General features: G+C 39.0%; 1 pseudogene; it reads right to left on the bottom strand.

The window, feature by feature from the left end:
• Positions 1 to 913: 913 nt before the first annotated feature.
• On the bottom strand, positions 914 to 4,077 carry LOC21386379 (annotated as a pseudogene).
• Between the last annotated feature and the right edge of the window lie 1,270 nt (positions 4,078 to 5,347).

Below are 5,347 nucleotides of genomic sequence, written 5' to 3'. Positions count from 1 at the left end.
AGCAGCCGCCATAGTCTGCAGGAGCGAATCTATCACGTGGAACTCTCGACGCTGCATAGCCTGAAACATCACAACATGATGTCCCAGTCTAGAGGGTAATTGTTACACCACGGTCGAGGAATTGACCACTCCTTTGGACGACGAGCGCCGAGGCCTTCATGTTGAGAATCGGTTGCTCACGTCAAGGGATAAACTGTACCTAAAGTGCCCTTTATACGTCGAGAGTTCACGCGAGATAACGTGCATCGAGAGCCCTGTTGAAGTAGTAAATGCCACGACATCAAGGTAGCAGCCCGATCCAATCCAAAGATAGTCATGTCAACTCAAGGGAAGATGCACTATACCAACTACTACTGTCGAAGTTAGAAAATCAAGTAGCCAGAAAGGGTAGTTAACCTAACCTGGAAGCAGAAATCATGAAAATACAACTGTCAAATTCCAAAATTAAAGGATAGAAGATGATCTCCTCGAGAAATGCAGAGATGGTCTCTCATGTGTACAAGACCTATAAATAGAGCCATGTGAATTCATTAAGTTTTTTTTACGCGTTACTCTACTACTCCAGAGAAATTGTAATCACAAGTGAATTAGGCCAAAACAATCTTGCCGAATCACTATAAATTCGTATCTTCTCTATTAATCTACAACATTAATCCTTAATCAATCCGTGAGAGGTTACTGTGAGTGTTCTCGAAGAGACAGAAATCCACCGTAAACAATAAACATGGTAAAGCCACGTAATTTTGAAACATAAATCGAACACACTGTTATTAACCGCTTAACAGGTTACTAGAAATCTTTGTATAAAGTTTCTTTTTGCTTTTTTTTTTTTCACAATTTCCACCGATGCAACCTGCAAAGCTGTCTTATATGCTTTGTTTTGACGTGATCTTTAAACCACCTGACATCTTTATGCAAAAACTAAATAAAATGTAGAAAAATATATAGCTAGCGTTCCATCAAATTCCATATTTTCCAAACTACTAAACAGATTCAGGAACTAGTTTCGTCTGAATATGGAGGCATTATGTTGAAGGTTGACACTTTGACACCTGATTTACATGACTAACACACATTCTTAAAATCAGCACAAATAAATGCCATTCTTCTCGCAGAAGAAGAATAGGCCTGGGCAACTTATATTGCTTTCTACGGCTCATCTAACTGATCCTGCATGAAAACCAACATATGAAGTTACTACACCTTGGTCATTCAAAATCTACATACCATAAGGTTAAAAGAAACTAATACTCCACTGACCTGAACATCTGAAGTCCAAAGGGTGAGGTTGTCCCGTAAGAGCTGCATGATGAGAGTGCTATCCTTGTACGACTCTTCTCCCAGAGTGTCCAACTCAGCAATTGCTTCCTCAAATGCCTTGATCAAAGTATAATAAAAGCAACTTAAGTGGGCACTCAAGTAAATACATAGAAAGCAATCCGGTGATTCAAAAAGGACAGATTTAACATGTTTAGTTAGCTGATTCAAGTTTTTAATTCGAATTAAGATATGACTTTATGTGAGAACTTTTTACTGTAACAAAAAAATTAGATGTGATTGTTTCTGACAGCTTTTTACTGTAGAAAAACTTAAATTCTAAACTTGAACGGGTGAAATGAACGGTAAAAAACATGCATTTAAAGCCACACATCTCAAGGGTCAGACTGACATCAAAGAAAGATGAGCATAGCCGAAACCTAACAAAAGCAACATATCTCAAGGTGAGACTGACAGCCTAAAACAAAATAAGATTAGCATAGCTGATACCAAAACTTCTGTGAGAGTGCCATTCAGTCCCTTGCAATGTATGAACAAGAGCGCAGGCGATTTTTATTGGCACCTGATATATGGCATGTGCTCAAAGAGTAACTGATTCTAACATCTCTGTGAAACATTCCGATCTCTTGAGTTTATAACAAGTTTGAAAATATAGGCAAATGGTAACCAAAAAGAAAAATCACATTGTAAGAACAGCAATGGACCACAAAGTATCTGCGTGGTAAATTTCTTTGCGACCGAAAGACTTTAATTTTTTTTTTCTTTTTTTATTCTTTCTTAACAAAGAAATTTCATTCAAAGACTTGAAATTTTACAGGATATCAAGAGAACAAGCTGTTTACTGGCAAAATATAAGAAGCTTAGTAAAGAAAATTGATCCGGCAATACAATGTCAAAAGACCAAAATCCTCACGGATCTCACCAATCAGCTTTATCTATGGTAGTTAACAATCCACATTTCAAATGTTTTCACGACTCCGGAGGATATACAATAAATTTCAAAACAGCAAAGCATCGAAGTACGGCAACCTGGGGGATGTCCAACCACCTAAAACGACCAACAATTGCAACCCAAAATTTCATTTGACTTGATTAAAGCACCCACCAAAATAAGAACTACAAATATGTGACAAAATTAATTACTAGCAAAGTTTGACTATCTCATGTCTCGTTATTTGTATGCACCAAGAAATAGTCAAAATAAAAGAAATCCAATACATATGGTGTGTAACTTGTATATGACGATTTGATCCAAAAAAATAAACCAAGCAAATAGTGGAACACAATGAAAGAGCATCATTGACGAAGAAAGAAGGTAGGCTCAATCACGCTTTAGCTGAGTTATACACATTTAATAACAAAATTGACCTGTGACAGATATTTAAAAGGGAAAAAGAGAGAAATAGGTCAAAACTTGAGATGAATTAAAATTAAAAAGCCAATAGTTTACATAAGTTAATAAATAGGCCAAATTACTATTTTCGTCCATAACTTGTCTGGTTATGAACCATAACTTGACAAGTTATTATCCATAACTTATCTAGTTATGAACCATAACTTGACAAGTTTATCCATAATTTATCTAGTTATTAACCATAACTTGACAAGTTATGGCCTTATTAATTTCTATAACTAAAAATTAGCCTATATACTTTCTTAAGATTTTTATATTGGCCTATTTCCTACTATTTCCGAAAATGGTGCAATAAAATATCAGATAAGATTCCGCGTTAACATTCCTGCCCAACTCTTTACTTAGTGGCCCAATGAAGCGTGCGCGTGAAATTATTAAAGGGGAAACAAATAATAATAATAATAATAATAATAAACAAGAGAAAATAAGGGTTGTAATAGTGGACTGCAAAATACCTGTTTGGCCAAGCTGCAAGCTTTATCAGACTGATTGAGAATCTCGTAGTAGAACACAGAGAAATTGAGCGCCAGCCCCAATCTTATGGGATGCGTCGGTGCAAGATCCGCAAGCGCCAAATCCTTGATTGGAGAGAAGAAAAACACAATTAAAATCGAAAAATTTCTGATTTTGATCGATATCAATTATTACTGGAAAATCAAATCAAATCAAATTAAAATCTTCAACAGTCGCAGATTCAGAACCCTAAAAACATGAAATCAAATTCGGATTCTAATCAAATCGAGATTTTGCGAAACCCTAGAAATCAAGAAATTCAGAGAAAGAAAATCAATCGAATTAAGAAATTGCGCACCTGGGCAGCCTTGTAAGAGAGCATGGTCTCCTCGGCGGCGGATTTCCTCTCGTCGGAGACCTTGAACTCGGCGAGGTACCGGTGGTAATCGCCCTTCATCTTGAGGTAGAAGACCTTGGACTCGGCGGCGGAGGCGGAAGGGATGAGGTGGGAGTCGAGGAGGCTGAGGATGCTGGCGCAGACGTCGGAAAGCTCGGACTCGACCTTGGATCGGTAGTCGCGGACAAGGACGACGTGGTCGTCGTTCTTCCGGCCCTCCTCCTTCTGCTCGATGGAGGAGACGATCCGCCAGGCGGCACGGAGGGAGCCGATGACGTTCTTGTAGGCGACGGAGAGGAGGTTGCGCTCCTCCACCGTCAGCTCCGAAGCCGGGGTGGACCCCACCACCAGCTTCTGCATGAACTGGACCATCTCCTCGTAGCGCTCCGCCTGCTCGGCGAGCTTCGCCAGGTATACGTACTGCTCTCTGGTTAGGTTTTCTGGAACAATCGACGCCATTGGGGCTTTGCCTCTTCGCAACTGCAAGTGTAGGAGAGAGAGAGACAGAGAGAGAGAGAGAGAGACAGACAGAGCGAGAGAGACACCGACAGTTTTATCGTTTTGGAACCGAATTATAAAAAGCTAGCTTTCTCATAAACGATAATACATCTCTCAAACGACATAACATTTTCTTTAGACAAACGACATTGTCTTTTCTCACGAACGAGGCAAAAGGAAGTTCCCTAACATTTCCCTCTGCTCAGTGAAGCGTCGAGCCGTCGACCCACCTCGCCGCCGTTCGTTCCCACGTCGCCATCGCTGCCACCTCGCCGCCGCTGCCACCCCGCCATTCGCTGCCGAGTCGCCGACTCTGGTAATCTCATTCTCTATTTCTTTCTTCCTTTCTTTCTTTCTTCTCTCTCTCATTTTGGGGAACTTGAGCTCATTTTTTGTAACGGTTATAGACTTAAATACTAATAATACTAGTAATATGATATACCAAATAGTGAAAGCGACATTGACAACGTTTAAAACTTAATGGACATGAAGGACAAATTTTTTAATTACCACTAAGTATTTGCTATCAGGTGATTGTTTGAATTCTTAGGAAAGTGTTTGGGTATTGCCTATCAGGTGTTTGATGAAATTCCTAGGAAAATGTGTTCATTCTATTGTTTATTTCGTTGGTTTTTCGTTTTAAAAGTTATTGTTAGCTTTGTGCTTCTTTTTTTTTTCTTAATGCAAAAGCCATTTCATTAATCAAATACAGAAAACTTGATATAACAAACTAAAATCGATAGATACATTGACATCCTAGTACAGGGATCTAAAGTCCGATAATGAACACAATTTGGAGCACTTTTTTTTAGCTCGTTTAATTCTCCCTCCACACTCTCTCGAAAGGGCTGTAACAAATTATTTGTAAAGACTGATCTCTAAAAGTCAGTATTCTTTTAGATCAAGCTCACCAAAACAAAAGATCTAGTTAAAGTCATATAAAAGATTAAAAACAACACAAAACCCACACAAGGTTATAGTTTGGTGGGGGAATACAACTAAAAACAACAAAAACAACCAAAGCTCATACAAATCTAGCAATTTGTAGAGGAAAACAAACACCAACACTGGCAAAATGACTGCCTTTATTCCACGAACAACTAAAAAAAGAGAAGAAAACACCAACACGGACTTCATTATCATGTAGATCGACCGACGTAGAGCGCGTGAGTGTATTTTGAAGGCCGGCTAACCAGAGACGCACTTTCAGTAGCCGGCTGGATTATTCTCCTTCTTCCCCGCTCTCTCTCTGGAATTCTCTCTCACTAGAAAATTGTAGTTAAAACCCCAGTATGATCCTATTCTCT

The sequence above is a fragment of the Morus notabilis genome, unplaced genomic scaffold, assembly GCF_000414095.1.
Source record: "Morus notabilis unplaced genomic scaffold, ASM41409v2 Scaffold2181, whole genome shotgun sequence".
NCBI classification, from domain to species: domain Eukaryota; kingdom Viridiplantae; phylum Streptophyta; class Magnoliopsida; order Rosales; family Moraceae; genus Morus; species Morus notabilis.
Note: the sequence above shows the minus strand (reverse complement) of the source record. Positions and strands in the feature narration are given on the sequence as shown.